Genomic DNA, 25,627 nt, shown 5'->3' on the forward strand with positions numbered 1-25,627 from the left:
TTTTTTCTCCCTGCTAGTTTTTCCTATTCCTCCCTGCTAGTTTTTCTCAGCATGCCTAAACCCAGACTATCCGCTGGGTCCACTCCCTCTGGGGAGTCTGATACCCCACACATTAGGAGTGAGGCTCCTGTCACCTCAGACAACTCGCCTACTATGGCTGACGGAACTACCCACCCTGGTGGGGCACAGTTCCTAGCGCTGCAGCGCTCAGTAACAGACGCCATTATGGCAGCCATGGGGTCTATGTCCTCCACCCTCTCCCACACCATTTCACAGGCCCTCTTGCCACGTCCTTCAGACGAGCAACTTTCAGGCCTATTGACGCCTTTACCACGTCCCTCCACAAATCCCCAGGGAGAGTGTTTAAAGAGGTGTTTAAAAAGGCCACCCGTAAGTCCAAGCACCCCTCTGCCTCCAGAAACACCATGACTGGCGTACCATCGGTTGCCCCAGAAGGCGTGTCCCATCCAAAAGAGCCTTTCCGCGCCAGGCAGAACGGGCGCGGCTATGGAAATGTGCCAGAGCACAGGTAGAGAGCGACACCGACTCAGAAATCGGGTCAAATGAGGAGGCTATGAGCAAATCGGATACTGACTCTGATGCGGATGCCGCTGATGATGGTCTTGACCTCCTTTCCTCTGCTCAGGCAGAGATGCCCGGAGGCGAGATAGGGACCAGGAACCCCGCGGCTGCGGGGTCCACCCTCGTGGATCCTTCGGGTGTCCCACTCTTCGACCCGGATGATCTACACCATCCGAGGTCGGCAGAGTGGCTCCCGGCTGACCACATTGCCACATACCTGGAAAATTGGGTCAGAAGACCCTTAAGTAAAGCGGCCCGCAACAAATTGAGGGCAGAGTGTCCTAGGCCTGTGGTGCCCAATAAAGTTTGTGACACTCCGGAGGTAGACCCCAAGATGACCCAGTTCCTCACTAAAATGGGCTGGAATCCCCGTAAAGGACTGGAGTCGGCATTGAAATCCTGCCAGGACAAACACCTGGACATATTCGGCCCCTTGGCCAAACTATTTGACTTGGCGGAGGATGCCAGAGCGGAAAACCGCATGGTTGACCCCGAAGACCTTAGAGGTTGGGTCCAGAGAGCAATATGCATTGCTGGGAGTGTAAATACATCCCTATCTATAGAAAGGCGTAAGGCCATATTATTCAAAATTGAGCCCAAACTGGCCAACCTCGCACTTACGGAAGCGGGTAAAGACGCCCAAGGACTCCTCTTCGGAGATTCCTTCATAAAAGATTTAGGGCGCTTCGTTGGAGCATTCACGGCTCTGGACAAGGCCCAAGCCTCCATGAGACGAGTATTCCAGGGGCGGGTCTCTACCAGGGCCGGCAGGTTCAGGAGCCATCTGTCCGGCCGCAGTTACCCCCAACCCCGTGGCACGGGAAGAGGCTCCTTCCAACACCGTAACCAATGCCAAGATTCCACCTCCCGCCACACATTTTTTCCATCCCGTGGACGTCCATGGCGATCCAGAGGCCTTCGGGGTAACCCAAGCTCAAGACGACCATACGGTGAGTTACCTCATACCACACATTTCTTCTCCGGGTTACGTAGGGGGCAGACTCCAAAATTTTTTCCCAGCCTGGTCACAAATCACTTCAGACCCCTGGGTACTGACCACTATTCGGGGATTCTATATAGAACTCACCAATCATCTCATACGCATTCCCCCTCCTCGACCGATCCGCTTTTCCCTCCAGCATCGCGGACGGATCGACGAGGAACTCTCAACCCTCCTTCTCAAAGGGGCTATAGAACAAGCACCCCTCAACCCCGCAGGTGTCCTAAGCAATATATTCCTGGTGGAAAAGAAGGGCGGCCAATTGAGGCCCATCATAAATTTGCGCCCCCTCAATGCCATAGTAAGGTACCGCCATTTCAAGATTCACCTAGTAAGAGATCTCCTCCTCCACGGAGACTGGCTAGCGAAACTAGACCTAAAAGACGCGTACCTGACAGTGCCGATAGCGGCGGAATCTCGGGACCTCTTACGCTTTTACTGGCGGCACGAGACATGGCGGTTCACATGCCTACCCTTTGGCCTCTCCTCAGCCCCATGGTGCTTCACGAAGCTTTTACGGCCTGTGATGGCCTGGCTACGCAGTCAAGAAGTTCGACTAATCGTCTACCTAGACGATATTCTACTCATGGCTCAGGAGCGTTCCACCCTCCTCACACATCTACAGCTGGCCATAAACCTCCTTTCACGCTTAGGTTTCATAATTAACTGGGAGAAGTCGTGCCTGACCCCCGCCACCCGCATGGAATTCTTAGGATTCCTAGTGGATTCGGGGGCAGCAACGTTGAGCAACGGCATCCTACGTGGATCTGGTATCATTGGACAGCGAGACGAAAGACGAGTTGCGATGGTGGATTCTCAACCTGTCTGCATGGAACGGCAAAGCCATCTTCGGCTCAATGCCAGAATTCACGATCGACTCAGATGCGAGTCTCCACGGTTGGGGAGCCCACTGCGAGGGAGTCTCAACAGGGGGCCGGTGGTCGGAATCCGAATCCTGACTGCACATCAACGCCCTGGAACTCCTAGCAGGCTCCTTCGACATTCGCAGCTTCGCCAAGGACCGTGCCCTATCATGTATTCGGCTCCGCATGGACAATGTTTCGGCGGTGCGATATGTCAACCACCTGGGTGGTACACAGTCGGCAGTCCTGGCCAGATTGGCGAAAGACTTTTGGGAATTTTGCCTGGAACGGAACCTGATGGTCTACGCGGAATACCTACCTGGTCTACACAACGTCCAGGCAGACTGGGGTTCACGTTATCTCTCAGACACCAGCGACTGGAGATTGGCCAGGGAGGTGTTCTCCAATATATCGTTTCTCTGGGACCGTTAGATCTTTTCGCTTCCCGGCTCAACGCCCAACTCCCACGCTTCTTCAGCTGGAGACCAGACCCAATGGCGGAGGCAGTGGATGCCTTCCTACAAGACTGGAACGGAGGCCTCCTTTATGCCTTTCCCCCTTTTTCCATGATCCCATGCTCACTCCTACAGGCCCGCAAACACCGAGCGGAAGTGGTCATGGTCACCCCATTCTGGGAAACGCAGTCGTGGTTTCCCCAAATCCTCGAGATGACGTTGGACTACCCCCGACTCCTACCGGGACACCACAACTTGCTGCAAGACCCGACGGGGCGATATCACCCCCTCAGGTTAGAAGGCTCTCTCCCACTCCTGGCATGGCGGATCTCTGGGGACCCTGGGAAATCCAAGGAGTTTCGGACACAACTAGACGCTTATTGGCAGCAGCATGGGCTCCCGGCACTAGACGGGCATATGGGTCAGCTTGGCGAACTTGGGCTAGCTGGTGCATGGCTCGGAACGAGGATCCCGTTTCGGCCTCTGTAACAGTGGTCCTGCAGTTCCTGACGTCCCTCTTCGAGCTGGAAAGGCTTACAGGACTATTAACCTCTACCGATCTGCTATCTCGGCGATTCACCAAGGCTTCGAGGGCTGCCCCGCGGGACAACACCCCTTAGTGTGCCGACTCCTCAAGGGGTCTAGATTTTCACGACCACCCAGGCCCCGCTACTCCACGACCTGGGACGTCTCGGTCGTATTGGAGTTCCTCTCTTCGTTCTTACACAGTTGTAATAATGTATTTCCCCCCCAGAATTACTCATACTACAATACTCCACATAGTATGGTTCAGTACGGTAAGTGGGGCCATCCTTAGACAATGTTGTTTCGATAATGCTGGATATATCAGTTGTTTTGTGAGACTATGCATATGTGGGACATTTTTCTCACTCGGGTAGCCTTGAAACTAGTTACAAGTATCGACTTTAACCTGTCGGCTCCTGTTCCTTTATGTCTTCACAGCTTAATCTGGCAAGACAGCAAGCAGTGGTTCGGCTTAGAAGGACTCCTCCCGCTGTTCTCCGATGGTCCTATGGCTTCTATGGTCAAGCTTCCCAGTTATTGATGTTCTATCTTCTCCAGTTTTAAGTTGTTTACCTTGGGACTCTGTTCTCACACTACTCTCGTTCTTGACATTTTACCTTGGTCGCATCTTCAGAAAGAGGGAAATGGAAGGGAAGTGCTGCCTGTTATACTGCGACCTGAGCGGGGAGGGGCCTATGTTGTCACATGTTCATTCTTTTTTCATTTTGTTTGTATTCTTTGCTGCTATTGGTGGACAGTAAAGAAAGGGATATGCAATACTCGCCTCCGTGTCTTTAATAAAATCATGACTTTTCGTCATATAATAGCAAAATCATGTAATTAACTATTAGAGCATGGATTGGTGCTCTCTGTCAGGACTGTGGCCTGCACTCAAAGGGTGAGCCCCCTGCTGTATTTTTACTGCACTCTGCTACTGAGTGGAGACAGGCTGCTACAGCCTCTGATAACTGCTGGACAGGATTTCCAGGACATACTGCTTAAAGGAATATATCCCATAACCTTGTTTTAACTATTAGAGCATGGATTGGTGCTCTCTGTCATATATATAACTGGGTGAGGCCCAGTACAAAGCCCAATATACCCTGCTGGGGTGACTGGTATTGCTGATACCACATACATTGACATTACATATCCACCCTGCTGGGGTGTCTAATACTGCTGGTACTACTACACTATCTACCCGGCTGGGGTTATCCTGTTGGTACTGCTGTTACCACTATTATATATATTATATATTTACACCCTGCTAGGGTTATTTGGGTACTGCTGGTACCATCACTTACTGGGAATTACGCTACAGACTGACCCCTAGCCGAATAATTACGCCCTGTGCCATCATCCAATATAGTAATTTGATTTATATTTATATATAGTCCTGCTCCTAAACATTATGGAAGCATCCCAGAACCCTGCGGACTTCCAGGCAATGATTACTGAAGCCATCTCCGCCTCAATGTAGAAAGCGCTTTCCAGGGTAATGACGGCATCTGCTGATCAAACCAAGAAAGTCACAAAAGCCTAACACCATGACTACGATTCTGAAGCTTCAGAATCGCATGCACAGTCCGATACCCGGCCTAGCAAACGCCACTGGAAGGGCGAAAAGGGGAACAACAACCCTGGCAAAGGCAAGGCACCAGCCAAATGCCACAAGCTGACCACACCTGCCCCATGACACCATTACTCCTCGGATGAGGGGGCCGAGCACACGCGCTCCATGGCCCTGTTGGACGAGTGGCAGGCCGCGGATTCTGATTTGCAGGACGATGACTGGGGCTCAGATACCGGATCCCACACTGGGTTCTTACAAGGCACTTTCTTGGACGACATGCAACTGCCGGACGACCTTACACCCACCCAAGAAGAAGGGGAAACCATCCTGGACCCCATGGGACAACGACTTTTCAACCCTCGAAATATCCGACACCCATGCTCAGGAGACTGGACTCCCCCCGAACACCTCTCTAAATTGCATCTGTGGCTCCGCAAACCGCAGGACAAAACAGTGCGCAACCGCCATGCTCCGAATGCCCTCGCCCTTCACTTCCCGACCATGTGGCTCAGTCTCCGGAGTTCGACCAGGTCATGATCACCTTCATATCTCGGGGTGGCCGTGACCCCCGGAGAGGTGTGGAGAAAGGATTTCATGGAGTTCAGGACAAGCTACTGGACTCCATTGGCCCACTTTCCCGCATCATGTATTTGGCGGACGACGCATTTGCAAGGGCTGACCAATTCGATGCCAGCATGGTAAAAGAATGGGCACAAAGGTGCTTTTGTTTAATTGGTAACGCCAACGTAGCCCTCTCCTCTGAGAGGCATAAGGCAGCATTGTTCCGCAGAGACGGAAAGCTGGTGGAATTGGGCACCAAGGGCAGACTGTTCGGGGACACCTTCATAAAAGAACTGAACAGACATGTCAATGTGTTCACGTCCCTTAACAAGGCTCAGACTTCTCTATGAAACGAGTCTTCAGGGGCTACCCCAGTCGTGTTTTTGGACAGGCTGGCCGCCAAAGGGGCCTTCAGGCCCCCGCTCACAAAACCTCAACCCTTCTACCCGGAAGTGGCCTACAGGCAACCCTTCCGGGTAGACACCAGAGGAGCTGACAGAGATCAAGGACCACGTGGCTGTGGAAGAGCACGATTCCCCATAGATAAGCAAACCTTTATCTCAAGTACCACTTACCCCACATATTGCAGGTCGTATCGCTCTATTTTTCAGAACTGGACAACCATCTCCGCGGACGCATGGATCCTCGATTTTGACGACATCTTCGATTTCGTGGACCCCCCGCACCAGGCAGTCCCCCCGCACCCCATACAGTGCTCTGCAGAGGACCACCAGCTCATCGACAGCGAGTTCCCAGAGCTCCGGTCAAAAGAGGCGATCGAATCCGCTCACGATCAAGGGGGTTTCTTCAGCAATATATTTCTGGTGAAAAAAGAATCCGGGAATTTTATGACCCGTCATAAACTTGAGGAGACTCAATGCTTATGTGATGTACAGGCATTTCAAGATGGAAGGCATTCATCTTCTAAGAGACCTCCTCCAAGACAGGGACTGGTTCACAAGACTGGACCTCAAGGACGCATACTTGTCAGTACCCGTCCACCTCACCTGCTGCCAATTTCTAAGGTTCCGGTGGCAAGGCCTACCCTGGCAATTCACGTGCCTTCCCTTCGGCCTAACCTCGGCCCTGTGGTGCTTCACCAAGCTGCTGAAGCCAGTAGTTGCACATCTACGAGCACGAGGAATTCGGTGGACGCATATCTCCAACCATGGCCGACCAGGGGAGCGTACGCCTTTCCCCCATTCGCCATGATAGCGAGGACGATTTAGTACTTCTAGACCCAACGCGGGTCTCTGCTCCTCATCACTCCCCTATGGCGGGGCCAACCCTGGTTCCCGGACCTCCTAGCATCGTCCTACATGGATCCCCTACACTTACCATCTTATCCAACGCTCCTCACAGATCCGAAAGGGAACCCTCACCCTCTCATCCTGGAATACATCCCGTCTCGCCTTGCTGGCTTGGACTCTTTCAGGGGCGCCGGGCGGACCAGTGAATTATCGCAAGCAGCTAGAGATCTCATATGGAATTCATGGGCACCAGGAACAAGATGATGCTACCTATCGGCTTGGAACTCCTGGTCCTCTTGGTGCAGTGAACGGTACCTCGATCCCTTTACTGCACCTATAATGGCCATCCTGTATTGTCTTTCCTATCTTTTCTCCGCGGGTCGCTCCTCCCTATCGCTCAACGTCGTGCGCTCCGTGATTTCGGCAGCCCACGTACCAATCATAGGGAGACCCGTAGGAAAGGACCCACTGGTATGCCGACTCCTGAGGGGCATTCGATTACATAGACCTCCGAGACCCAAATACTCTTGCTTATGGGACGTTGAGGTTGTCTTACAATTCTTGAGAGACTGGCCGGAAAATGGCGGACTCTCTCTCTGACAACTCTCAGCTAAACTGATGCTCCTGCTTTGCCTAGTCTCGTTCCATCGGGTTTCAGACGTGCGGGCGTTTGACTTCGACGCTTTTCCGGTCTCCCCTGAGGGTGTTACCTTTCAAGTATCGCAGCGTACGATATCAGACTCTACGTTGGTCTTCTACCCGTTTTTCCCTACTGATCCACAACTTTACGTGGTGTCTACCCTACATCGGTATGTGGAGGTCACATCCCCGCTTTGGGTCTCCACTTCAGGACAACTTTTTGGTGTCTTATGTTAGACCACACGTACCCGTCTCGACTACCACTCTCGCCAGATGGATAAGATAGATTCTATCACTGGCGGGGGTGGATGAGGTCTTCGGAACCCACTCTGTTCGCGGGGCGGCGGCTTCTTCGGCTTTCACGGCGGGCGCTTCGCTGTCGGATATCCTACGTTCCGCGGACTGGTCGCGAGAATATACCTTTCGGACATTCTACTTCCGCCCGAGCTCGGGGGCGGCCACGTTTCTCCTCCATCAGCGTTAAAAAATGCAAAATCGGAAGCCTCCTGTCATGTGGTAAAATTGAAGATTATGCTAGCGTGTACTGATAATCTTAATTTTAGTAATGACAGGAGGCGAGTATTTTCCCACCCTGGGAAGAGAGGTCTCACGTAAGTATATTTGTCTTCTGTCTACTTCTTCCCTGCATCGGTCTTTGATTGCTCCTCCTAGGTATGGGGTTTGTTCTGATTATGTTTGTTTATAACTTTTTACTTGCCGTTTATAGTCTGTCATTTATAGTCAATAATATAACATCCCTGCGAGTTTGTGTTGGGTTATTACCATTACTTCAAACAGTTTCCAGACCTGTACCTAACCTATTTCACATTCTCTTTCAGTGTAAATTTGTGGTGTTACAGTTCGTTCTCAGGATGGACACCTTGGGACCTTCCTTCATCCCTTGAGGTTTCGTTTATTGGAGTCACCCGTTGGTGCATGTTACAAGACTTTGGACTTTTTGGAACTTTATCCGTTATGATGTCGCTTTCGAAAGAGGGGGAGGAGCCTCATCACTGTGAATACTATACTTCCTATTGCATTTTGATTGGTTAATGTTTTCACTTTTCTTTACTGCTATGTGGAGTTAGTAAAGAGAGTTTAATGCAAAATACTCACCTCCTGTCATTACTAAAATTAAGATTATAAGTACACTAACGCTAGCATAATCTTCAATTACTGCTGATGGTAGATTGGGGAACAAGCCTCCTTTCCTTACCCTCCCTCAATTTGGGAGTAGAACATAGGATGCTGGTGAATTTCTCTTTCTTATTACAGTAAATGAGCTATACAAACTTACTGCTTGGTGGATTTACTGCTGTAACGTTATTTTGTTTCACCTTAAGAAACACAGTGCACTTGCGCAGCACACACTTGACTGAGAAAAGTCAGAAAAAAAAAATAGCTAACAAAAAAAAAAACCACAACCTTGTAATAACTGTATATTGCTAAAATAGTCTCACACTAAGATGATTATGACGAATTACAAAATGCTTGCCAACCCAAGTGCCAATCTCCTATCTTTCACTCAAAGTTTTGTCTAGTGCTCTTGGCAGTATTAGGTGCTAGACACAGCAAAAAGCTAAAGCCAAACCTAATCTTGCAGTAGAAACAATGTCTAAATTCAAGTGCCAGCAAGCCTCATCCCTGGATCAACTAAATGCAGGTAATGGGGGGAAGAGTGCAAGAGGGAAAGCAATTCATATGAAGTTTCTTGTAGGCTTCTACAGTGAATATTTGCATGTAAACTATAAACTGTGTCTCATAAATCTGCAATTATTCAGTCATACGTTTGTTGGACATGGTGCCAAGTCATTGTTATGACTGAAAAAGTAAGCTTTTGTCAGTCTGGATTGAGGGTTTATTTATATCGCTTGTCTGCTAACAGGGAGCTAAATGTAGAATTGCTATGAATTTTAATCTCTTTCTCTTTCCTGCATAGCTTGATTTGAGATAACGGATATTGGAAAACTTGGCTGTTGTTGATTTCCTGCCATGTATATTATTGTGAAAAGTTCTGGACATCAAGATGTTATCATGTTCTTTTTCCTGCTTCTTCCATATTGTGTATCTGAAGATATCAGAACAAAGAAAGAGGAAGAACATTGTAGAGCAACATTTAATGTGCAGTTTTAATGCCTTTGTGATTGGTTAACCATCAGTTTAAATAAACATTTCATTTTTATTTTATGTTTTTCTTTGTTATTGGGAAATGATAAAGAAAGATTATTCACAATATCAACCTCTATCCGTGTCTTTCATAAAATTCGGACTTTTCTATACTGTATTAGTAGAGTCTATTAATGCTATGGGAAAAAAGTAATTTAAAAAAGGAACACTGGATTGAATTGTTGTTTTTGTTTTGTTTTTTTTTTGTTTCTTTTAACAATTTAGTATCAAAACCCCCATAGAAAACATGCATGCATTTTTTTTTTTTTTGCTGTATGTTTTCTAGAGGGTACATGAAAAAAAACACTTGCAAAGTTACAGGTCTTCTGTCTGCAGCCTGTGCAAACCATTTCCTCTTTTCCTGAGAGAGGCTCTGTGGTGAAGCCACGCACACATAGATGCACGCATTTTACGTTTTTCCTATAAGCTGTATTAAGGCAGACGTGCTCCTATTGCCCTGATAAAAGCTCTTTGGTGAAGCCACGCACACTTAGATGCACGCATGCATGCATGCTCTAGTGGAATTAAATAATTTGTCCAACTGAGATATTTTGGGATAAATTGCATAGATTTAGGGGTTACTGAGAAGTTTAAATTTTGCTAATTGATTTTCAACTCTCTGCAGTTTACTTTTAAGTGAATAAACCCTTTGGGTTTTAATTCACCACAAATCAAAGAGATGTCCTCATGTGTATATAATAATAGCTGCAACCAGCTGCCCATGGGTTGGGGGACAGAGGGATGCCTCTCTCCCTATTTACTACATTATAGCCTGGCTATGGGTGGGATCAGCAGTTGGACACCAAATATTACTAAGATGTAGCCCTCACCCAATGCTAACAGGGGGAACTTATGATGGCCAGTGATAGTCACTAGTTGCTGACTGCTTACTATTTAGCATACATGCCCACACCTGACAGCATGAGAAGTCATATGGGAAATTTTAAACCTATCGATAGATGGGGTCATATTGACTCCCATTGGCTTTTTTTTCTTTTTCATTTTTTAAACCTTTGAATGTAGTGTCTAGCTATCAAGCACTGGCCATCACATGAATAACCCTCACTCTGATAAGTGTTTTTTTTTGTTTTTTTTTAATTATTTGCTTGATGACTGCTAGCAGTGGGTATATTTTACTTATAAATATAGTTTGCTAGCAAAATGAAGGACCGGATGAATATAGTCACAATTTGGCCAAATCAGTGCTTTGTAAATTTTCTAGATCCTGTACTATTAATAGAATTAGGATGCGGAAAGCACTGATTTCAAAACAGACACCAAATTCATTAATGTAAATGATGTAGATTTGGTCAGGCATTTAGTAATTGTTACTAAATTTTGTCTATCAGTGTTTATCCATGCTGTTGGCGTGACATATTAGCACATGTTGTTATTCTGAATGACCACTAGATAGCACCAAAACCAAGCTATGGTGAACAATGCTGCAGAAAGTGTTGTGTGTGATTTACTAGACAGCACTAGAAAAGAAACACTATGAGGTATGAATTCAGGCAGGATAGCTCAAATTATATATTTACACTGATCAGCCACAACATTAAAACCTTCTGCCTAAATTTGTGCAGGTCCTCTTTTAGCTGGCAAACAGCTCTTATACATTGAGGCATTGATTTGACAAGACATCTGAATTAGCAGCAGCTCTTTAAAGGGACACTATAGTGTCTACACCATAGTGTAGAACAACTACAGCTTATTGAATTTGTTCTGGTGAGTAGAATTATTCCTTTCAGGCTTTTTGCTGTAAACACTGTCTTTTCAGAGAAAATGCCGTATTTACATTAGAGCCTAGTGATAACTTCACTGGCCACTCCTCAGATGGCTGCTACATGTGCTTCCTGGGGCAGTGCAGCACTGCCATTCAGTGTCTCCACCATCTGCATGAAGACACTGAACATTCCTCATAGAGATGCATTGATTCAATGCATTTCTTTGAGGAGATGCTGATTGGCCAGGGCTGTGTTTGGTCTGTGCTGGCTCTGCCCCTGATCTGCCTCCTTGACAGTCTTTTTTATAACACTTCTGATTATGTCAGCCAAGCAGGCAGATCAGCGGCAGAGCCAACAGCAGCAGACTGCAACAAAAGTAGGATTTTAAAAGATTTACAAAAAAAAAGAAGTAAGATTTTAGTATATTTAGGGGGTCAGGGAGGATACATAGTGATTTTAACACTATAAGGCCAGGAATACGTTTGTGTTCCTAAACCTATAGTGTTTCTTTAAGTTCTGAAAGTTGCAAGGAGGGGCCCCATCGATCACAATTATTGTTCTTGCACATCCTACAGATGCTCAATCAAATTTAGATATGTGGAATATGGAGGCCAAGGTAACACCTTTAACTCTTTGTCATGTTCCTAAAACCATTCATGAACAGTTTTTGCATTGTGGCATTATCCTGCTGAAAGACGATGCTGCCATCAGGGAACATCATTGAAATAAAAGAGTGCACGTGGCCTGCAACAATCTCTGGGTAGGTGGTACATGCCAAAGTAACATCCACATGAATGCCTGGACCCAAGATTGTCCATAGTATAGCACTGCCTCCACCAGCTTGACTTCTTGCCATAGTGCATCCTGATGCCATCTCTTCCACAGGTAAAAGACAAACACACCTTGCCATCCACTTGATCTAAAACAAAACATGATTCATAGGCAATCTTCTTCCATTGTTCCATTGTCCTGTTCTGACGCTCACCTCCACATTGAAGGCAAACATGACCCTGGTGCCCTTCCTTGAACCACTCTTGGTAGTTACTAACCACTGCGTACCATTTTTCCTGCAACCAACACATGAAATTCAAGAAACGACTGTTGTTGCCTAATATATCCCACCCCTTGAAAGGTGCCATTGTAACAATATAATCAGGTGAGGGTCCTAAAATAAATAATAACCTAAAAGAGGAAAACTTGTTAGAGATAAAGAGGACCTGAAGTTCATACAAGAACAGGTGAAACAAGGGATTTTTATTTGTTGTTTTAGATTAAAAGATGCATGATTAGAGATGCTATAGACTTCAATAGGCAGGCGAATTTTAAAACCCACAGGGACTCTTTCTGGCCACAATAGTGATGGAAAAGTTGTTTCAAGGGGACTAACACCTGGACTGTGGCATGCCGGAGGGGGATAAATGGCAAAACTCCCATGGAAAATTACATAGTTGATGCAGAGTCTGGTTTTAATCCATAAAGGGCATAAATCACCTAACATTCCTAAATTGTTTGGAATAACGTGCTTTAAAACATCAGGTATGATGTTGTATCGATCAGGTAATGTAAGGGTTACGCCCGCTTCACAGTGACAGACCAAACTCCCCGTTTAACGCACCGCAAACAACCGCAAACAGTCCATTTGCACAACCGCAAACTCCCCATTTGCACAAGGTTGGATACCAAGCTAGCCATGTCCCGTTCCTTGTCCTCACTGATGTCATTGAAGGTCTCTTCCTCCACCCAGCCATGTACAACACCAAAGGTCCCCGAAAGGTGACAACAAGCCCCCTGGGACGCCTGCTGTGTTTGGTCTTCCACCTCCTCAAAGCCACCTTCCTCCTCTGACTCCTCTTCTTCAGACTCCTCTCTCTGCGTTGCCTCTCTCTGCGTTATTATAAGGTGTGTTAAGTAGTACTATTCCTATCAGTTTAATCCCTGTTACGTCCCCTATCAGGGGACGTGTATATGGCATCGATTTTAGGAACCGGGAGACGGAAAAAGATGCTTGGTCGGTCCACCTACTTCAAATTTGGGGCACTGCGCGTGCAATCTAATGTGCCAACAGATAGGAGTGGTGTGTTAAGTAGTACTATTCTTATCAGTTTAATCCCTGTTACGTCCCCTATCAGGGGATGTGTATATGGCATCGATTTTAGGAACCGGGAGATGGAAAAAGATGCTTGCTTGGTCCTCCTACTTCAAATTTGGGGCACTGCGCGTGTAATCTAATGTGCCACCAGATAGGAGTGGTGTGTTAAGTAGTACTATTCTTATCAGTTTAATCCCTGTTACATCCCCTATCAGGGGACGTGTATATGGCATCGATTTTAGGAACCGGGAGATGGAAAAAGATGCTTGGTCGGTCCTCCTACTTCAAATTTGGGGCACTGCGCGTGCAATCTAATGTGCCACCAGATAGGAGTGGTGTGTTAAGTAGTACTATTCTTATCAGTTTAATCCCTGTTACGTCCCCCTAATCAGGCCTTTTTTAGTCGAATGTATCGCCCACTGTCAGTCCCTTCGGGATCCATCCCTCATTCATCATAATAAAGGTGAGGTAATCTAGACTTTTTTGACCTAGGCGACTTCTCTTCTCAGTGACAATACCTCCTGCTGCACTGAAGGTCCTTTCTGACAGGACACTTGAAGCGGGGCAGGCCAGAAGTTCTATCGCAAATTGGGATAGCTCAGGCCACAGGTCAAGCCTGCACACCCAGTAGTCAAGGGGTTCATCGCTCCTCAGAGTGTCGATATCTGCAGTTAAGGCGAGGTAGTCTGCTACCTGTCGGTCGAGTCGTTCTCTGAGGGTGGATCCCGAAGGGCTGTGGCGATGCGTAGGACTTAAAAAGCTCCGCATGTCCTCCATCAACAACACGTCTTTAAAGCATCCTGTCCTTGCCGGTGTGGTCGTGGGTGGAGGAGGATGACTTTCACCTCTTCCCGTGTTAGATTCCCGTTGTGCTGTGACATCACCCTTATACGCTGTGTAAAGCATACTTTTTAATTTATTTTGGAACTGCTACATCCTTTCCGACTTGCGGTAATTCGGTAACATTTCAGGCACTTTCTGCTTATACTGGGGTTCTAGTAGCGTGGACACCCAGTAAAGGCCGTTCTCCTTCAGCCTTTTTATACGAGGGTCCCTCAACAGGCACGACAGCATGAAAGACCCCATTTGCACAAGGTTGGAAAGGTTGTCCCGTTCCTCATCCTCAGTGATCTCACTGAAGGTATGTTTTTCCCCCCAGCCACGTACAACACCACGGGTACCAGATAGGTGACAACGAGCACCCTGGGATGCCTGTTGTGGTTGGTCTTCCTCCTCCTCCTCAAAGCCACATTCCTCCTCTGACTCCTCTTCCTCACAATCCTCTTCCAGCGTTGCCGCAGGTTCAGCAAGCGATGCTGATAAGGCTGTTTCTGGTGGTGATGGTGACCACAACTCTTCCTCTTCCTCTTCACGCTCATCTACGGCCTGATCCAGCACTCTTCGCAGGGCACGCTCCAGGAAGAAAACAAATGGTATCATGTCGCTGATGGTGCCTTCAGTGCGACTGACTAGGTTTGTCACCTCCTCAAAAGGACACATGAGCCTACAGGCATTGCGCATGAGCGTCCAGTAACATGGCAAAAAAATTCCCAGCTCCGCAGAGGCTGTCCTAGCACCCCGGTCATACAAATAGTTGTTAACGGCTTTTTCTTGTTGGAGCAGGCGGTCGAACATTAGGAGTGTTGAATTCCAACGTGTCGGGCTGACGCAAATCAAGCGCCTCACTGGCATGTTGTTTCGCCGCTGGATATCTGAAAAGTACGCCATGGCCGTGTAGGTACGCCTGAAATGGCCACACACCTTCCTGGCCTTCAGGACGTCCTGTACTTATGCACAAAGCGTTGTACAATCAGATTACACACATGTGCCATGCACTGCACATGTGTCAACTTGTCCAAATTCAATGCCGCCAACAAATTTCTTCCGTTGTCACAAACCACTTTGCCGATCTCCAGTTGGTGCAGAGTCAGCCACTGATCCACCTGTGCGTTCAGGGCGGACAGGCGTGCTGGTCCGGTGTGACTCTCTGCTTTTAGGCAAGTCAACCCCAAGACAGTGTGACACTGCCGTATCCGGGATGTGGAATAGTACCTGGGGAGCTGGGGAGCAAGACGGAGCAAGACGCAGCAGCAGAAGAGGACTCAGCCGAGGAGGTTATGGAAGAGGATGGAGTAGGAGGAGTAGAGGAGGTGGCAGCAGGCCTGCCTGCAAGTCGTGGCGGTGTCACCAACTCCTCTGCAGAGCCACGCATTCCATGCTTGGCAGCCGTCAGCAGGTTTACCCAATGCGCAGTGTAGGTGATATACCTGCCCTGACCATGCTTTGCAGACCAGGTATCAGTGGTCAGATGGACCCTTGCCCCAACACTGTGTGCCAGACATGCCATTACTTCGTTTTGCACAATCGAGTACAGGTTGGGGATTGCCTTTTCTGCAAAGAAATTTCGGCCGGGTACCTTCCACTGCGGTGTACCAATAACTACAAATTTTTGGAACGCCTCAGACTCCACCAGCTTGTATGGTAAAAGCTGGCGGGCTAAGAGTTCAGACAAGCCAGCTGTCAGATGCCGGGCAAGGGGGTGACTTTCTGACATTGGCTTCTTACGCTCAAACATGTCCTTGACAAACACCTGACTGTGGGCAGATGAGCAGGAACTTCTCAAGGCGAGAGACGGAATGGCGGATGGTTGAGAGGGGGCAAGGAGGACAGCAGTGGTTGACGTGGCTGAAGATGCTGGACCAGGAGGAGGATGGCGGCTTTGAGTGTGTGTACTGCTTGTACTCATGTGTTGATCCCATAGGTGTTTGTGATGTGCGATCATGTGCCTTCGCAAAGCATATTTTTTTGTTGTCTTCCATGAGAGCCTTTTTTAAGAACAGAGACTTTCTCCTTAACATGACCCATGTTGCTTTGCTTATTTGGAGGATGCCAGCCTGCTGAGACTGGATGACCTCGTTGACGATGGCTTCTTTTTCACCTTTGACACACTGAAAATTATAGTTTATATGGCCTCTCTGACTTCTATTGCTATCTTCAGCTATGCACTTATGCCCAACTGGGTCTAATATTCTCTGCTATATCTCACAATCTCACTTATTTTGAATCCTTTTGTTTAAAGGAGTTTTATGTAAGGGGGCTGATTTCCCTACTTTATTCCACCTTAACTGTCTCCTTGTGACTCCTCTCCTATGTGGAAAAGCAAAATTCTAAGCTAACATGGATAAATGGGCGCATTCAGCTAAATCCTCAGTCCGTGTTACCTCACAAGTCACACATTTTTTTCTATCGTTTGGGTTACTCCCTATTACACTTATGTTGGACGCTGTGTGGACAGAATGACACGTAGATTCACATGTGGTGGGAAACGTCTGTTTGTGATTGAGTGGCACATAGGATATGAAGTAAAATTGTGAACAATGTTGCTGTATTCAATTATTTTGTAATACTTGACAAGTGAGGGTAAGGGTCATCTAGTGTAATCAGCAATAGTGAATGTATTAGTGTGTGAACAATGCTTGTTAATCATTAAGGTAATGCAGATAGCTGTGGTCTTCTGGTATTAGTAGCACAAGATATACCAACACTATTTGATCTAGTGCCGAAGATATGCATCCATGGAGATGTGCGAGAACTGGAAGGACATGTGGGTTCCTGGATAAAGTATTATTTGTGCCAGCAAAATTGTATTTTTGGGGCTGTTTAAATTTTCAGGTCAAATATTCTATTTAGAAAAAAGTAGATGACTTTGATTTGTTTCAATGCTCCTATTGTGGTCTACATTTTTTAATTCAATTCAAATTCACTTTGAATTCCAACAATCTAGTCTTTATGCTTTAGTAAATACCGTAATCTTGTAAGACTCTACTATATGCTGCCGCCTGCCAGATAGCAAGTAGTTTATAAGAGTCAAACTTACATCAACTTACCGCGGCTTACTAAATCAAATCATGTTAAAATGAACATTAATGTCACAGTTAAATAATTTCATTTTTATAAAGAATAACGAGCATAACGAACAGCACAGAATAGCATACAGTGCACTGCATACTGCATTACTAACACATAGGAAACACATAGAGTGAATTCAGAAAGTATTCAAATGCCTTTTTCACATTTTTATAAGGTAGTCTTAGGCTGCAATTGTTTAGATTATTTTTCTTTACATCACTCTACACTCAGTACTCTATAATGACAAAGCCAACAACAGATTTTTGATATATTGGAGACAAATTAAACATTAAAAAACTAATTTATTACATTGCCATAAGTATTCAGACCCTTAACTCACTACTTTAACTGAAGCACCTTTGGAAGCGATTAAAGCCTTAAGTCTTTTTGGGCATTAAAATAGCTTTGCACGTCTGGATTTGGATAGTTTCTGCCAGTCATCTTTGCAGATCCTCTCAAGCTCTGCCAGTGGACATCCATTTTCAGATATCTTCAGAGCTGTTTAATAAATATAAAATCCAGGCTCTGTGTCTTTGTATTTGTGTGCTCAGGACCATTGGAGGATGGGCCTTCATTCTAAGCTGAGGTCCTAAGAGCCCTGGACCAGGTTTTCATGAATGATATCACTATATTTTACTGCATTCAGTTTTCCCTCAACCTTGACCAGTCTCCAAGTCTTTGCCACTGAAAAACATCTCCAAAGTATGGAGCTGCCACCACCATGCTTTACCTTCTGTATGGTATTGTACAGGTGATGAGTGTTCCCTGGTTTCCTCCAGACATCACACTTTGAATTGAGGTTAAACAATTAATTCTTCATTTCATCAAAATAGCAAATCATGTTTCGCACAGTCTGAGGTTCCCTTTTTGTTGCAAATTCCAAACAAGCTTTCATGTTTCTTGCACTGAGGAGAGGCTTGCATTGAAGAGTGATCACTAGGTTCTTGGTCACCTCTTTTACCCAGGTCCTTTTTACCCCAATTACTTAGTTTGGCCATGCAGCTAGCTCTAGACAAAAAACTCTAGTTGTTCCAGACATCTTCCATTCAAGAATTAAGGAGGTCACTGTGCTCTTGTGAACCTTTATTGCGGCTGAAATGTTTTGTAGCCTTCTCCAATCCTGTCTCTGAGCTTAGCAGGCAGTGCCATTGAATACTCATGGCTTGGTTTTTCCTCTGATATGCATTTACAGCTGTGAGGCATTACACAGACAGATGCGTGCCTTTCCAACCCATGCCCAATCAATTGAATTTGCTACAGGTAGTCTTCAATTAAAAATGTATCGAAACATTTTAAATATGATCCATAGAAATGCCATGCATCTGATCTAAATATTAAGTGTCAAAGTAAAGGATCTGCATATGTATGTCAATGTGATATAATTTTGTTTTCTTTTTATTAAATCTGCAAAGTAAAAAAAATAAATCAGGTTTTTGCATTGTCATTATGAGGTATTGAGTGTAAACTGATGTAAAAGTAACTAATTTAAACAATTGTAGCATAAGACTGCAAAATAAACATAATGTGAAAAAATAGGGGTCTGAATGAATATTATGAACACTACAGGTCTTATACAAATGTAAGTGTATTTTTTTTTATGAATCCCCAAGCAACAATCTATATATTGCATTTCTGTTTAATAGCATTTTTGATGTGATAGGTATGCAAATATTGTTGTTTTTCTAACTTAAAATGGAGTCAGCATTAAAACAGGTGCACTGGTATTTCCAGTGTGGCATAACGGGCACTTGCTTTCAGACTTGGCAAAGCATTGGCCTATGAAACTCATATTGACTAAACCCAAAGGTGTTACTATTTAAATAGAGTAATAGGAGGCATTAAAATGAATATAAAGTGAAGGAATTGATGTATCACTGCTGAAATATATATTGAGCTACTTATTGAGATTTTACTTTAATATAATGAAGACACATATTGATTTCCTAAACAAGACAATTCTATGCAAATATGGTTCCAGGCAAACCCCTTCGCCCACCTCTAAGCAGGTTGCAGTATTAAGTACAGCTTGCATGCTTTATTTGATAAACGTATATTTTAATTCAGAGATTGCAATGTTTTTGGTTTTTGTAGACCAAGATATTATGTCTTTCCCCTTCTATCTTAAACACACCCACAGCACATTATTTCTTCCTTAATATAATATTTTACCTCAGACACAGCGGATCCAGCCAGGGGTTGAATGGAATCACTGCAAATAAGGTTGAATAGGATTGAATAGCAAGAAACCTAGGCCAGTCAGATTGATCATAGACTCAGCAGTGTTCAGCCATGCAGGCAGACTGACTGTGCAACAATAAAGCTGCTGACAGCTTACGAAATACACAGACTACGTGTCTGTGTAAAAATATATATATATATAATTAAAATATATATGGTATTAAATTGGAAATATTAGCTGTATTAGTTCAGTAATGCAAAAGTAATAATAGATAATCATAGTATTTCGGAATACTTTTTTTTTTATAGATGGAGATATTTTTGGAATGGAGATACTCTATTTTATGAAGTCTAAAGCATTTATGAGCAAAATTACACACAGAATTCAATGACACAGGAGTTAAAGCAACATCAGAACACACTGTTCACAAATCAAATCGGGATAGGAGAAAAAAAAGCTACACCATTCTTCCAGAAGGTTGTAAATATTCTGTATAGGAAACAGAGTATAAGGAGAGGGGGGGGGGGGGGGGGGGAACAAAAAAACAAGTTAGTATAAGAGAGAGCAGTTGGAGGAGGAGACATTAAAAGAAACGACACAATAAATAAGCATCAGGAGATTCGTTTCACTCCTGAACGCCAAGCCGAAATGTTGGCAAAATAATGAGTCAAAAGAAACACGCAGTGGCCGAGCACGTTTGTTTTGATTTGTGATTCTGAATTCAGCAATAGCACCAAAAAAGATATGGTTGATGACTAGGGGACAATCAGTAAATGCTGATTTTATTCACAGATCAAGTAAGAACTGGAAAACAGAGGGGGAAGTAGAAGCAGTACAACAATTTTTTTACAAATCCATGGCTAAATATTTAAATACTAAATGGTGGGAAAATCCATCTATCAGTGTATTGTAAAATATACGTAATGTATTGGCCCATTAACACCCCCTTTTGGTTAATCTGATTCAATCAGTTTTTCATTACCTAAATTCTGCTGAGCTGAGTAAACATAAAATTAATATGATGTATTTTCAGGAAAAATGGTTCTGCCAAACTGATCTTTAAAAAACATTATTTAGGAGAGACAGTCAGGAAGATATGAAATATAACCTCAAACTGAATTTTGACGTGCACCAGTCTCATATAAGGATGCATGTATATTGTTATATGGACAGTTTTCCTGCTACAATTAATATTAATATTTTGCAATAACTGCCCTGAAGGAAGTAAATTCTGATAGCAGAAAAATCCTGTCAGGAACAGACATTATTGTTAATAAAAGACATATACAAACTTTGTCAAAACATGGCAGGGTCCTTCCCATCTTATGTCCCTCACCCATTTAATTCATGAGTTCATAAAATTATTGGGGACATTAGCATTTCCTCTTCTGCCCCTGCCTCCATCCCTGGGCTGTGAGGTGGAGCAAATAGTTAATGGTAAAGCAGCTAGCAGAAGATGTGCCAAGTCAGTCTCTGCTTACAGTCCCTGGGCTTTAGGATGGGGGTACAATTTATGAAGCATGGTTACCTGGCCAATGGCCGTGTCTTTCATCCATAAGGTGGGTAAGAAGTTAAATAACATTACTGAGAGGGCAGCAGCAATGCCCTAATTGTCCTGTCCTCATTTCCTGGGCTTTAGGATGGGACAAAATTGTTCAAATTGAGGAGATAAAAATAGTCAGCAACACTGCCCATCACTCCCTGGGCTGTGGGGTTTCTATACTTAACACCCTGACTGATGCTTTGTTTGCATGCTACTAATGTATCCACCTGTATCCCTAGGAATGCTGAAAGAGTGCACTGAGCATGCCTGACAGATTTACACATGTGCTCTTGGAAGATTTCTTCACCTTGTGACAGGGGGAAGAGAGAGAGTCTGGTCAGTGTAATTCATGCAGAGCATGATTGTTTGGATCTCTCTGGTGTTGGGTTTCGCTATCCTGCTGCTGCACAATGATGCCCTGTTTCTATCATTAGTGGATTGGTCTGAAACAAAAGATGGGTAACAGGGAGGAGGAGAGGCTGGAGAAACGCCCATAGCTGAGAGGTGCGTCTAACAATACAATCTGACCAGGTTTATACATAACTATTACATACTTTTCAAAGTTTTTCTTGCTTTATTTTGGTTTGTATATTTATTAAAAAGTGTTTGCTGGTTTAAAAAAATAATTGTCAAGTAATACATATCCCTTTAAAACTGAATAAAATGACGGCACCAGGGGACTCCAGACTCCATAACCATTTAAATTAGACGAAGCAGATACAGTGCCTTCATTGTCCCTTTGACAGTGGGGGCTTAACCCCTTGAGGACGCAGGACGGTTCAGGACCGTCATCGGCATTTTTGCGTTGCCGACCGACGACGGTCCTGAACCGTCCTAAATTTAAAATGTACTTACCCGATCGCCGTCGTTCCCCCGGCGGCGATCGGCGGTGCTCCCGGTGTGGGGAGACTGCCTGCAGCCCAGACAGTCTCCCCATGGCGCTTTAGGACCCCTGGGGCCATGTGATCGCCCAACAGGGCGACCACATGGTCACAATAGGTGTCCTAGTCTCTGCCTGCAGGGGGACTGTCTGTGCTGACAGGCAGTCTCCCTGCCAGTGTAAAATCATAAAAAAAAATTAAAGTGAAAGGTAATAAAAAAAAAATATTATTATATATGTGTATATATATGATATATAGACATATATTATACCTATATAATATATGTCTATATATCATATATATAATGTCATGCTAAGTGTATTTTTATATTAATATGTACATATATTAATATAAAAATACACTTATAATTAATTTGCACACGTATATATATAATATATATAATAACTATATATATTGTATATATATATTATTATAAAATACGAATAATAAATAATTTAAATTAAATTAAAAAAATTAAAAATAATAATAAAAAATTGAAAAAAAATTATATATCTATACGAAATTTTATTCTAACTGTATTTTGATATTAATATATATATATTTATATCAAAATACACTTAGAATGAAATTGTATATATATCTATGTATATTTAAATAAATAAAAAGAATGCGAACTATTCATATGTCGATATACAAAATTACATAAATAATTATATAAATATACACGTAGACTTCAAATATATAAATATGCATATATATTTAAATTCTACGTGCGTATTTAGGTAATATTTTTACATAATTAAGTTATTTTATTGATTGCAATTTAAGGGACCTGCCTGCCAACCCAGGCCGAAAGACCAGAGAATTTAATTTGCTATCACTGTATTTTACCCTGTAACGTTCTACGACACCCTAAAACATGTACATGGGGGGTACTGTTTTACTCGGGAGACTTCGCTGAACACAAATATTAGTGATTCAAAACAGTAAAACATATCACAGCGATGATATGGTCAGTGAAAGTGACTTTTTTTGCATTTTTCACACACAAACAGCACTTTTACTGATGATATAATTGTTGTGATACATTTTCCAGTTTTGAAACACTAATATTTGTGTTCAGCAAAGTCTCCTGAGTAGAACAGGACCCCCCATGTACAGGTTTTATAGCCTTTTTGAAAGTTACAGGGTCAAATATATAGGTCAAATATTTTTACATTGAAAATGGCCAGGTTGGTTACGTTGCCTTTGAGAGCGTATGGTAGCCCAGGAATGAGAATTACCCCCATGATGGCATACCATTTGCAAAAGTAGACAACCCAAGGTATTGCAAATGGGGTAAGTCCAGTCGTTTTTAGTAACCACTTAGTCACAAACACTGGCCAAAATTAGCGTTCAATTTAGTTTTTTACACACAAACAAATATGAACGCTAACTTTGGCCAGTGTTTGCGACTAAGTGGCTACTAAAAAAGTCTGGACATACCCCATATTGAATACCCTGGGTTGTCTACTTTTAAAAAAATATGTACATGTGGGGTGTTATTTAGCAATTTATGACAGATAACAGTGTTACAATGTCACTATTGATACATTTTAAAAATGTATGTTTTGAAACCGCAATATCCTACTTGTACTTATAGCCCTATAACATGCAAAAAAAAAGCAAAAAGCATGTAAACACTGGGTATTTTTGAACTCAGGACAACATTTTGAATCTATTTAGCAGTTTTTTTCATTCGCTTTTGTAGATGAGTAAAAGATTTTTCACATAAAATTCAAAAAACGTGTATTTTTTTCAATTTTTCATCATATTTTTTCATTTTTTTTAAATTAAATTAGATGAGATTATATAAATAATGGTATGTAAAGAAAGCCCCTTTTGTCCTGAAAAAAACAATATATAATTTGTATGGGAACAGTAAATGAGAGAGCGGAAAATTACAGCTAAACACAAACACCACAAAAGTGTCAAAAAGATGCCTGGTCGCAAATGTACAACATCGCAAAAAAAGTCCAGTCCTTAAGGGGTTAAGGAAAGGAATACTAAAAAAAACAGAAAAGAAAAAGGGCCACTTTAAACTGAGCTTGTGCTGGCAAAAGCATATTAGAAAGCAGTTTAATCATATCATTTGCATTTTACTTACAATAAGACCAAGCAGATGTGCCCATGCTTGAGAGCTACAAACATCTCTTCTATTTTATCTGTAATATATCTAGCTAGCTAACACTGCATTCAGTATTACATGCAAGTTAATAGCTATGTAGTACATTTGTAATTGTGTTAGTTCCTAAGCTCATTAGTTTATTCAGCTGTTTATTTAGTGTTCCATGCTAGTTAACATGTACTTTTTTAATTATGTCAGTTCCTAATCTCTGTATTGAATTAGTTCTTGCTGTGATACATATTAATTAGCCAGGGCTGTATGCAGTGAGAGTTGTTCTAACCTGATTGAGACAGTGGAACTTATGAATAAAGTGATTTAAGGTCACATACACTACATATTTTTTTTTTTTTTTAACAGTGGGTATGTACATTGCCCTTCTTTGCATCTTCTTTTCATCCAGCATCAGACAAGCCATGATCTAGACAAGAGGACCTTTCTTGCTTTAAGATACATATGAGTTTCACTGAATTAAATCTATTAAAATGTAAAAATAGGATTTAAAGCAAGAAAAACCACCACAGAAATACAGAGCTATAAAACAATACACAAAAAATTAAAAAGAAAAATGCATATACAAACAAATAAAAAAAAGTCTATAGAATGAGTCAAGCCATGGATTACAGTATTTACCTCAGTAACACATAGAAAATGCTAAATTGGTAAAATATTGCACACTGTTACCAATTCTGCTTCACTATTACACTATGTGGTACAATTTGCTTTTAATGAGAATAATTCAAGTGTAATTAAAACACTGAAGAATAGTCTCAGGCAGAGTGACCAGTATGTCCAATCTGCAAGATAAATCAAATTTCTATAGTGTAATTTGTACTTATTCAGACACAATTGAAAACACGTATAAGATGTGTAGACCTGGATGATTGACAGGTAGCTTGGCTAGCATTCACACTAGGCTGACCTGACAGTTTTTAGGGCAAACCTGCGCCCCATCCTGAAAAAAGTAGGGGAAAAAGTAGGGGAAGAAAAAATAAAACATGCAATGTGAGCGAAACCCAGTCCCAGATGCAAAAAAAGAGGATCATAACTCTCATAAAACTCCTGTTTTATTTATGTATTATGTGGCGGGGCAGTCAAGGCAAGGCCAATCCTGGGGTCACTGATGCTTGGGTGCAAGAATATTTCTGCCCCCTCCCCCCTGGGGGTGTGGCTATATTGCTAAACCCTCCCCTTTACAAACATAACACTTCTAACGACACCCATTTTCTATGGAAACCGCTCAACCCCCAACCCAGGACACATGTCACCCACTTCCTACAGTGCCAGCTTTGCCCCAAAAAAGCTTATTAGTGCCATATTTGTGCCCAGCTTTCCAGTGCTGCCTCTGTCCCCATACAGCTTCCCAGTGCCATCTTTGTCTCAAAATAGCTAATCAGTGCCATCTTAGTCTCAATATATCTTTGTCCCCAACTTATCAGTTCCACTCTTGTGCCCAAATAGCTTAATAGTGCAATATGTGTGCCCAAATCACTGACCAGTGTCATTGTTGTCCCAAAATTGCTAATCCGTGACATTTCTTTTTCCAAACAACTTACCAGTGTC

Source organism: Pelobates fuscus, chromosome 5 (genome assembly GCF_036172605.1).
Source record: "Pelobates fuscus isolate aPelFus1 chromosome 5, aPelFus1.pri, whole genome shotgun sequence".
Taxonomy (NCBI): Eukaryota; Metazoa; Chordata; class Amphibia; order Anura; family Pelobatidae; genus Pelobates; species Pelobates fuscus.